This window comes from Corapipo altera, unplaced genomic scaffold (genome assembly GCF_003945725.1).
Source record: "Corapipo altera isolate COAL_440 unplaced genomic scaffold, ASM394572v1 52b, whole genome shotgun sequence".
Taxonomy (NCBI): Eukaryota; Metazoa; Chordata; class Aves; order Passeriformes; family Pipridae; genus Corapipo; species Corapipo altera.
In genome coordinates, this window is record NW_020884922.1 from 336,452 (window position 1) to 348,222 (window position 11,771).

The 11,771-nt window shown below is 41.5% G+C and overlaps 1 long non-coding RNA gene across 1 annotated transcript; it reads right to left on the reverse strand.

The window, feature by feature from the left end:
• Window positions 1-208: 208 nt before the first annotated feature.
• LOC113953638 lies at window positions 209-4,188 on the reverse strand. The gene is made up of 3 exons (XR_003529960.1): window positions 4,122-4,188; window positions 2,484-2,574; window positions 209-360 (listed from the first exon to the last, which is right to left on the reverse strand). It is a non-coding gene; the product is annotated as an uncharacterized LOC113953638 (long non-coding RNA).
• Between the last annotated feature and the right edge of the window lie 7,583 nt (window positions 4,189-11,771).

An 11,771-nucleotide genomic window follows, 5' to 3' on the forward strand; every position in this document is an offset into this window, starting at 1 on the left:
GCACTGAGGCACCAGTGAAGATTTTTTTCTTAAAACTAATATACTGCTTGCTAAGTCAATCCATTTCCAGAGGAACACAGCTACCAGTCAGTCTTCTAAAACTCCATGGATTAGCAACAGATGTTTTCTCAGTTGTGCAGTGGAAAACATTTTTTTCTCCTTCTGAAGGAAGTAGCATATTTCTCTGGACTTGGTAGAGTCTGCAATGGTTTGGGTATGGTCTTCATCCACAATAGGTTTGGTAAAAACACATATAATATAAGACAACAATCTTGCCTTCAGTTATTTAAGAGAAACCTGATTCCACTCCTGAGACAATAAAACTCTGGCCAAAGGAAGTTCAGTTGCCTTCTTCTTTCTCTGAAAAACAGACCACACAATTGTGGTGGATGAAAGAGTAGCCAAAAAATTAAGAGATCATTTTCAGACAAATGTATTTTTTTTCCAAATACAGTATTTCTTCCCAGTCCTTCCACTCTTGTGATATGAACTACTGCATATGCTTCATGAAATTACCATCTACTGCTCGGTTGTTTATTTTTGTAATCACTTGTTTTAATTTCATTTGTTTGCCTTTTGACCTTGTTTTGATTATGGAGAGTTTTAATGATTAAGGGATCTCTAGATTAAAGTCTATTTAATACAATACGCTTTCCATATAAAATTGGAGGAATTTCACTGACCGTATTGACATGCTGATTTATCCCCACAATCAGGCAAATACTGAAGTTACCAAGGGATTTTGATTTCTCTGCTTCCTTTCCTTATGATACTAGTTTTGGTGGTTTGCTTTTTTTTCTTTTTTTTAAAATCAAATCATTTTGTTAGATTCATTTAAATGTTGAAACCCAACCTTGTGGTTTATTTTAGATTTTTTAAAATCTACCAACTTGGATTTTTCCAGTAACTTCATAACTGAGTCAGGTTTGTTGATCCCTGTAGCTGCTTTTTCTTAAACAATCTGCTGAATTATACAGTACTCATTTGAGCAAGTTGTTAGAATTGAAATGCCACTAAGTATATTTTGTTTCTGAAACACCCTGGTATTCTAAATCACTCAATGATTTGAAAGTCAATGGAATGAAGACCAGGAGAAATGGGAGAACTAGATTTACTGTTAATTTGATATTTGGAAGTGACATATCATTCTGCATGTGGATGCTGAAAAAGCTGCCAAAACCAGGCTTCGCTAAAATATTATAATTACTGGTTCCTCTACTCCCAAATACAACATTGTTTGATGAAAACAATATATTCTTCAGTCCCTTCACTCCACCATCTATTGTTTTATACCAGTTATTTATAAAAGGAAACGTCTGACTTTTTAGAATGGAATAGTTGTGTCAGTATTTGATTAACTTCTTCTCCCTCTGCATTATCAGTCTTAATTTAAACAGTGGGTCAGTGTGTTCTGGTTTTCTCGTGTTTTAACAAATGAACTTCTTTTTTTTTGCCTAAGATCTTGCTTTATGGTGAACTTGCCACTGGCTGCCGCATGAGAGGAACCCCAAAGAGAAGATACAAGGACTCCTTGAAATAACATCTCAGCCTTGGCCACATTGATCATCATAACTGCTGTACTCTGGCCTCCAATCGGGAGGCCTGGAGACACACCATCTATAACGCTGCTGTTTCCTTTGAGAAAGCATGCAGGATCACTCTCGAGGAGAAAAGACAACGCAGAAAGAATTGTGCCTTGCAGAATTTACCACCTGAGGAGTCTTTCTGCTGTGCCTTTTGCAACCGGACATGCCTGTCTCGTATTGGCCTTTTTAGCTGCCAGCGCGCTTGTGACAAACATGGGTAGAGCCCTTCCCAAATCTTCCTTCATGAAGCCCAGCCATGATCTCCCTCTGCATTATCAGTCTTGATTTAAATAGTGGGTCAGTGTATTCTGGTTTTCTCGTGTTTTAACAAGTGAACTTCTTTTGGTTTTGCTTTTTCTTTACCAAACTGAACCTCACTTTTTTTCCCCTGTAAGAACCTCTATATTTGTTATGCTAGTGTGCTCTAAAATTGACCCTTGTCCCATTTGGCACACTGAGAGGAGCCATGGGCTGGTTGGTGTCTGAGGCATGTCTGGGTGCAGATGTCTATGTCCAGACAGAGTGTCTTGGTTGAGAGTGCAATGGGTCACTTCCCTCATGAAGAGCCTTGGTGCTCACTGACAGCACTATATGAAATGAGGTCCTGCCCAAGATGAAAATTGGTTCCAGTTGATGTCTGCAAGAGTTTAGTAGAGATAGATAAAGGTAGACATTCTCTTTCTCCAGCTACTATAAAAATAATAGTGAGCAAAAGGTAGATAACACAAAATGTCAGGCAGCCTACCAAGTGGCTGCCTGACCTAGCTAACCTTTGACGTCTGTGCTGTTGGGTGGACAGCACTGTGCTGTGTCACGGGACACGGCTCTCTGAATTCAATTTTACTATTACACATACGAGACTTTCTCAGGCAAGACTGCTGACTCTCTTCCCTGTACCTCAACTGCAGTTCTTCTTTCTCAGAAGATCTCGCTTGCTCCTGAATAGCAGGTATCCAAGGATATGATTGCTGTCTGTGCTCAGTGCTATCTGCCAAAAGAGCAAGATCATGCTGACAAAAACAGCAGGGCTCAGGATGTGCCCTTCCAGCCCTGTGTGCCAGAGCTGCCTTCTGCTGTACTTCTCCCACCCAGCAGTTCTGGCCATCATGGTCTCTCTGAAACCAGACAAGGCACTGACTCAGCCAGTTGGATTATACATAAACTGGTTTAGATTGAGGACCTTCACAGTTTTGCCACATGCTCCAGACTATTTCTGGTTTCAGCTGAAAAACAGAGCTTGGAAGCTGAAGGAACTCAAGCTTTGTGTGTTCTTGGTGAAGGACTTGACAGGGCATGGTTTATAACAGGAATATATTGTTCTAGCTTGGCTTTAAGTCTTAGTGCTGCACTTAGGGAAATATCTGACACCCTGAATGAACCTTATGAGGAAGGACAATAGCCCCCAGACACCTGACTGCAGTTTTCAGTGGTGGTCACTGCACGGAGCGGACCACTCTCCAGTTTGGACCCACCTGTTGTGAGAGCACTCTGCTGGTAGTATCTGTAGTGGCGTTAGTAAGTCTGTTGGACGTTTGGTGTGGGGCTGACTCAGAACTGCTCCCCCTTTAATAATATCAATTTTCCAACCTCCTTGACAAGGTTTTTCAGCCACAAAATTCTTCCCAGAATTCACTATTATAAGAAAACTGTCCATTCTCTGCTAGTCAGGGCAAGCATGCTAGTGACAGCCCACATATACTGAAATCTGTCTGCATGCTGGGCTGTCGAAACTTCTCCTCCAAGTGTGTTACTTTCATTATATAGCATTTTAGATTAGTGTAACTGTTTGTTCAACTTCTTTGTAGCATATCTAGTTATTTCCAAAGCTGCTTGGAGCCTTTTTTCATGCTATGTTACTATTTTTCCTCATCTGTTTAGGGTTAAGCATTCTGTATATGATAAAAAATTGTTTTATTTTCCTGTAAAACACCTTGGATACTGAATACAACCCATATGGCAGTTTGAGGAAACAGCATCTCCCAAAGAGGGTGTTGAATGTGCTCAAATATGTTCTCGTTTTTTTACTAGGGGCATCCGCCAGAATCCTGCTGACACATCAAGTGCAAAAAAATATTTGGCATCAGTCATCTCCTCCAAAATTTCCTTGTAGATATTGGAAAATATTCTCTTTTATGCATTTATTTAATTCTGCATGATATTTCCTGGTCCTCATGGCCACATCTATATGGAAAAGTAAACGTACCATAGCATGCTCTCTAGTACTGAGTCCAACTAGTCCACCCTAGGAAATTTACTGTCCCTCAAAACAGTGACAAGTTGGTAGGGATGGGCCTTGTAGTGATTTAATCTACTTATAGAAGCATAATTTGAAAGGACTAAATCAGAAGTCAGATTGGAATCTATCTAGCTGCCTTATAGCAAGAGGGAGGTGGCAAGAGCAAGAAGTAGGGAGGCAATTACAGGAAGAGAAAGAGGAGAATAAGAAAGATATTTGGGTCATCCTCTCCTCCCTGAGGGTGGGGTCAATCCGGGGCAACCCAGATCACCAGGATCATGCTTCTGCTGCATGCTCACAGAGGGCTGGCCTACTCTGCTGAGTGAAGACTCCTCTCTGCTCTTCACCATGTCAGTCTGCAGTGCCCCAGAGCAGAGCACAGAGAACTGTGGAGGGTTCAGGCTGAAGCTGAAGCTGGTGTCACAGAGGAAATATTTTCCATGCAAACAAAGGTCACTTCTGTCCATTCTTGCCTACCCTGTGGGGCTATGTGCTGGCTGGGTCTGCACTATTGCCTGTTCAATACCATGACACAGGCTGGGTTCGTTCTGGTAGTTTTGGGGAGGAGGAGGAAGGAAATATGACCAAACAGGCTGTTACAAGGGCCTTGCACAGTAGCTGCGAAAGGAGGCAGTGTTTGCAGAGCAGATGCAGTCTCTCAGACTCATCCCTGAGTGGACGGATGCTGGGCAGAGTTTGATACCCTGGCTGGTAATGATACTGGATTGTCAGTGCTGGGGCTAGTGCAGGGTGAAGGTCAGGGAGGGGTTTCTGTGGGTGCCTGCCATGGCAGTGCCTTGTGTGACCCACAAGGTTGCCGTATGGGGTGGCCATCACTGACCACAGCAGTGCCTGGGACTTTGGGGTGTGCAGTGACCTTGGAGAGGGTGGGATGCTCTTGGGTTTACCAGCTGTTCCTAGTGGGCTTCCCTGATGAAACCCAAGGGGTCACCAAAGAGTTAGGCAGCAGGTACTGTCAGGTCTACATAGGGACAATACAGGGACAATATAGGACAGAGATCATCTGGGCAATGAGCCTATCCAACTTCACATTAGTTCTTGTATTTATTTATAGCTATGGGAACTTAGAGTCTTTCTTGTGCTACTTTTTCACCCTTATTTTATGACATTATGTCCTAGAAGTTTTCCTTGATTTCATTAGTATTTTGTCGCCTGGTCTCTCGGTGATACCAAGAATTTGGCATATTTTTATGCCAATGAAAGTTTCCCCAAAACATAACATACTGCATTTAGATTTGATAAACTGTTTTAGTTGAAAAAAGTCAAGGGTTCCGTTAATCCCTCTGAGTGCAACATTTTTCTGTTTTGTTTTGGTTTATTTTATTTTTAAAATGTATTCAAAACCAAAGTGCAATCAAAGCAATTCATGTTAAAACAGCATTTGCTTTCAAGCATAAGGTTTGATCTAAAACATTTGTTATGGTTTTTTTAAAAGTAACCTTGAACACTTTATGCAAGACTGACTAGAATGTGAATAGGCATGGATTTAAACATTAACTTGTTTCATTTTTTTCTCTTTCGTACTTCTTGTTTAAATGCCTCTATACGGATATTTATTTTTTTTTTTTTTTGGCAATCACCAAATAATGTAAAACTACACAACTGAGTTATATTTGTTATTTTAAACTGGCTATTTCTAGCAGTAATTATTTAAGAGTTAGTAGTAGCTATTATATCTAGCTATGTAATCATTTGATATAGCCCCGAATGATGATATTCTGCACTTACATCCAAGTGGCTGAAAAAAACGTAGCTCATGAAGGAATATACACCAAGCCTGTGGCACACAAGAACCTGAATTCTTACCTAAGACAAGACACTGAAGTCCTCTTTGCCCTGCAGATTAGGTTTTCCGACTTCTAAAAATGTTGTGGTGTCAGATGTCTACACACTCTGAGTGGTGAGGAGGAGGAGACTCTTCCTAAGAGCACTGCACTAGTCTGTAACTGGGGACACTAGTTTGTGCCAAGCACAGGATTGTCCCTCGACCATGGCCCCACTCAAGGCTGCCCGTGTGCTTTGCAGAGCAGGTTCCTGGAGGACAGCACATAGTTCCTCAGGACAGATCCCCCGCTGCAGAGGTGCTTAAGATGCATATGCTGTGCTAACCCTGGGAGTGGGAGCAGCACCTTTGAGTGACTTGATGGTAACAGGACTAGGATGCACTGCCCAGTATACTGGGCTGGATCAGCACCAGGGCTTCCACATCTGAACCACATCCAACAAGGATGATGACAAGCCTTGTCCCTTGCTCCTTTCCTTATACCACACTTCTGTTTCCTGAGCATGTTACTCGCGAGGAGACATCATTTTTTTCTGAACATATTCAGAATTTGAAGCAATTTCAGCTTGGATGGGTAAATGCATGGAGACCAAAAATTTCACATTGAAATCCTTATTGGATTTTACTTAGTAACACAGACAATAGATCAAATACTGAGCAACTATCAATACCATCAGCTTCCCTTGACCTGGGGTAATGTGAGACAGGAATTTAATCTTCCTCTGCATATAGGAGTTCCTCTTCAGACCCATTATCTCTATTGTTGGGCTGGCAGCAGACTGCTAAACTGCCACATGGTCTTCAGGTCTCCACCTGAGTGTCTTGTGTAGCTGACAGCATTCACTGACTCTCTCTCCATAACCTTTAGCAATACACTCAACTCTTCTGCTTTTCTAGGCCCTAGTTCCTTTGAAGATTTAGTATCCTGTTTGATTCTGGCCTCAGGCTTGGAAAAGTGAATGCTGCCAATCTACTTGGAGCCTACCGGGTATTTTACAATTAATAGCACCCCTATTGTTTCCTCAAAGACCACTTGGTATTTTCAGCTTGAACTTATCTTTGCCATTGTTTCATTTCCTCTTTGTTTCCCCTAAAAGCCTGTTTTGATTTAACTCTATGTGGTCATTCATGACACAGATTAAACTGAATTGTGTATAACATTTGAAAAGAACATGCATAACTGTCTTTATGTGGTTGCAGATTGCACACTGATATTTGGTTTCCATATTATTCTCTCTGAATTGTCATTAGACCTCCACCTGTGGTCTTGTTCTAGCTGGAAATGTATGTAGTTGTACCTCAAAGTGCCTAGCAGCAATCAAAACACTGAGTTAGTCAGTGCTTGGGCTGGTGGCTTTCTTCTAGTGCTTTTTCTAGAAGGAAAGTTGGCTTTGGTCTAAATATTTTCTAAGAACATCTCCTTTCTGCAGAGACTTTTATTGAAGTTTATTTTTTCCCAGTTTTCACCACCACTACTGCTCACTTTCCAGCCAATATTAACCACCCCAACAAAAAATATCAGCCTCAGCTCTTGAAAGCATACCTCCCTAGGTGTCTTCTTTATGAGCTACGAAAGTCTGCATAAGGTTGCCCAAACATATGTTTGTGTATTTAACATCTCTCAAAACCTGGCAGATGTTACTGGCTCTATCATGTTACAGTGCAGAATTTTCAGGTATAATTCCTATGTCTGGAAAACTCTCCCCTGCACAAAGTGTGGGCTTGCAGCAGTCTGATCCTCTGCTTGCACAGTCAGGTGCTAATCTCTTGGCCCATGTCCACGAAGCTGACCAAATCGTGGAGCCCTTTCTGAGAGAGGTATTTATTCTGTTTGTTTAGTGAGGGATAATTAAGAGATTTTGGATTCCCACTAGCCATTTGAGTGAAGGGATGGGGCTGCAGGAAACAAGGATGAGTAATACTGGAGTCAGAAGTTCTTAGAAAGAGAAGTCCTCTTTTGCTTTGACATTGTTTTGGTTGCTTATCACTTCTTGATGTACAAAAATTGGCTTCCCAGATATGATGCTAATAAAGGCCCACAGTTTTTTATGCCTTTAGCTCCCCTGGCTTTTCCTCAGCTTCCACCAGGGACTAATTTGGCCCAAAGCATCCACTCACAACTTCTATGGTTGCGGGTGTAGGCAGGCTTTCTGGCATGTGCTGTGCCGAGTCATTGCAAATTCGGTCTCTGGGACACAGCTGTGCTGGGGCTGCTGCTCTCTCTCACAGACACTTCACGTAGCCTCAGGCTGCTGACACTGCTCACCTCCTTGTTACATTTCCACCTTGGTTTCCCTTGCTGGGCCAAAACACTACAGTTGTTGCTCTGCTTTTCTCCCTGCCCTTCTTTGGCATCAGCAGTATGGACTGGGGGGCTCTGGCACCCGGCTGCCCTTGTACCCTGCACGCAGGTGGCTACTGGTGGTCCTGCATCCTGCTATATGTCAATGGGCAGCTTGGATTTGAAGGGATGCTGGAGGTTGCTCCTTATGAAGCAGATGATGGAGTTCAAAGTAGCACTGAGTGTCTGATTAACACTTCTAGGGTCTCAGGTCTTCCTTTAATGGTGATAATATATGAGGGAGAACAACATTCTGGTTTCATGTGTCCAATTTCTGAGGCACTCCTTTCCTAATATAATTATTTTTTATCTGGTAATCCAGATAAAAGAAAGATCTGATGGTTGTGACTAGAAATAAGACAAATTTTGAGAAATTTATTCCCAGTTCCATATTTAAAAAGACAAAAACATCAAAAGACTCCAACACAAAAATATTTACTCCTATAGTAAAACCCAGTAACTCTTTGTGAACCCTTCCAGATTCCATCAAACTTATTTTCCATTGGGGAAGAAAGGGGAAGGAGATGATGGGGGAAAGGTATGGCACTACAGACATCAATCCTGCATTCAAAACTGGGGATAGAAGGGAATTAAAATGCAACAAATTCCAGATTTCCTAAATCTGGAGGTTTTCTTTATCTAAACCAAAAGTTCTTGCCAATTTATAAAATTTTGCAAGGTCTCAATTTTATCTTCTTTTACTTTTATAACTTTTCCATCATTAAGCCAAATTGTTGATGATAGAAGAGAAATTACAGTGTTTTCCCCAGATTTTCTCAGATGCATAGATACCTGGAATTCAGTTTTTAATAGCCACAATAACATCACTTTGACTAAACTATGGCTTGTGATCCTCCAGGAGCAGTGGATTCTAGTCACCTCTGTATATTTCCAAGTGAATTAAAGAAAACACAATTTACTCTTTTGCTCTCTGCAGAGGTTATAGAAGAGAAGGGGGTGGCAGTCTGTGAAGATCTCCACTCCTTTCCAGTGCAGCCCTAGAGAAAGGTGGGAGGTTTCCTTCCGCCAAGCCTTGTGTATGCCACCCTGCTTGTCCCCAGTCTCAGTCACTGAGCAGTGGTGTCCTTCATGGAGGCTAGACATTATTAAACCTTCTGTGGGGTCAGTAGCCTTCACTACAAAGATCTTTTTCTAGATCTGAGTCTAGATCTGATACCAGCTGTCACCAGTAGTACTCTCACTTGGTCTTTTTGCTTGACAGGTCCTGACCCATAGATATTTTTTCCCCTTGTTGCTTACATAACTGCAACACATCTAAAAGCCAAGCAGCCCCTCCTTTGTCATGTACTTTTCACAAGGCTGTAAGGCTTCTCTGAAATGTATTTGCCCTACAATAGACTATTTCATTCTCTTTCATTTTCTTTCATCTAAAGAAGCAGAAGGTTCGTGCAGCCCCAGCATTAACAGCTGTGGTATGATGCCCAGGTGCTGCCCATGCACCATCCCTGGCATGCAGCAGCAGGTTACAGAGCAACACACTGCATTGTTCTCATTTCTGCTGTGCAGTGTTCTTTGAACAGAGCCTGTGCCTCCAGAGTAAAACAGAAGATATGTCAGGCTGAGTTAAACTGTGGGCTAGACAAGCTTAGCAGTATCTGTGTAAGGGTTTTGCACAGAATGTACTGGTGTCTCCAGACTTGGAAAGAGTTCTCTTTTCTGAGTCAGGCAGTGTGAGCCAAATTCACATGTGAATCCGAGTTTTCCAGTTCTGGAAGGAGTCTGATCTGGTGTATTTTACACTTTCTTCCGCCTCCCCTCATCCCAGGAGTCCATTACGCTGACCTAGCTTCTCTCAGATTTAGTTTTGATTTAAATTCACTGAATGCACTCAGGCTCACATCCACCAGCCGCAGTATAAATCCCACAGCTTTTTGCATGAATCCTAAACCTGGCCATGCAAAGCTACATTTAAGGAATTTAAGGAAGTCTTGAGGTAGTTGACCCCCCACCAAAGGGTTGAGGGAGAGAGAGGAGGGGTGCAAGGAGAGCAGCTAATGGGGGAGCATAAATTCAAATTAGGCTTCTTTTTTTTGCCTCCTTACTCATTTGCTCCTGACCATTGGTGAGTGACTATTATTAACTGGCCTTTCTGATGTATTTCTGGGACTGTGGTCCTGTGATGACAAGCACTGAAAACCCCAAGTGATCTTGATCTGCAGAGGAGAGTTCAGAGTATGATCTCCTCCCACAACTGGAGCCAAGATGGGTTATACATGGGTCCACAGCTTAGCCAGAGATTAAGCATGTGTGTGTGCCATACTAATGTATGTATGTTAAAATGCATCTCATTATCAACAGTGTAATTATTGACATTTTTCTCATTATCGATGATATTGATAAATTTATCATAAATTTAATTATCAACACATATGCTATTGATATCCTGAAGACAGCAATTTATCACTCCAGAAGAAAAGAGAGATCAATTGAAGAGCACATTTACACATAAAAACTTAGTGTATCTCATCAAGAATATATCACAGTTCATATCCAACAGTAACTAAGCTTTGAGGTACCTTTGATATTTTGGGTTAAATCACCTAACAACTATTATCTCTACCTTTGTGCAAATAGAGGCTTTACACCATGAATGACAGAAACTGCACTATATGACTTTGAAATAATAAGGACTCCTATATTAAAGCTCTACACAAACGTTAGAGCTGTTTGCTGATGTCAGCAAAAGCATCCTGCAAAAGCTGTGCTTGTTCTTTGAGATATGGCATATCCATCTTATTGACATTTTTCTCATTATCGATGACATTGATAAATTTATCATAAATTTAATTATCAACACATATGCTATTGATGTCCTGAAGACAGCTATTTACCACTCCAGAAGAGAGATCAATTGAAGAGCACATTTACACATAAAAACTTTTTTGTTTGCTGACGTCAGCAGAAGCATCCTGCAAAAGCTGTTCTTGTTCTTTGAGATATGGTATATCCATCTTCATACACTTTGCATTGAGGCTAGCATGTATTCAGGTTGGTCTTTTCTGGCATATGTAATGTCAATGTAGGATGTGTCTCATTGACTTACAAAACAGGTAGGTTCGCATATTGTGAGGTTTGGCATCTTTTGAGTTGTTCAGATTTAAGGGACACCCAACCCTAGAAATAAGTTTGCTACCAGAAAATGTCCTTTTTGTTCATTCACAAGCAAGGCTGGTGAGGTTGAAAAGAGATCCTCTGTGGTGACTTTGAAAAAGCTGGTGTTGGCTTCAAACTGAAAGGGAGTAGGTTTAGATTAGATATTGGGAGGAAATTCTTTGCTGTTAGGGTGGTGAGACACTGGAACAGGTTCCCCAGAGAAGTTGTGGATGTTCCATCCCTGGAAGTGTTCAAGAACAGGTTGGATGGCTTTGAGCAACCTGGTCTAGGAAGGTGTTCCTGCTCATGGTAGGGTGTTTGGAACTAGGTGATCTTTAAGGTCCCTTCCAACCCAAACCATTCTGTGTTCTAGACTATACTCAGACTTTGCTGTCTGACTGTCTAGCATGGATACATGCACTAAAATCAGAAATGTGAAGCATACTAAATGACCATATGCTGCACCTGAGCCAGCTTTGAATGGCCATTTTATGGAGTATAACTGTGTCAGCATGAGATTAATGTCCAAAAAAGAAGGCTGGACTATGTCCTAAGAATAACCTATTTTGGAGATATTTGGCATTTAAGAAAAATCTACTTGGAAAGCTTCACCACTGAAATTGTCAGTAAAATAGTTATGATCACATTTGCTTTGTTCACATTTTGACTTCACTGTCTTGATGGAAAAGA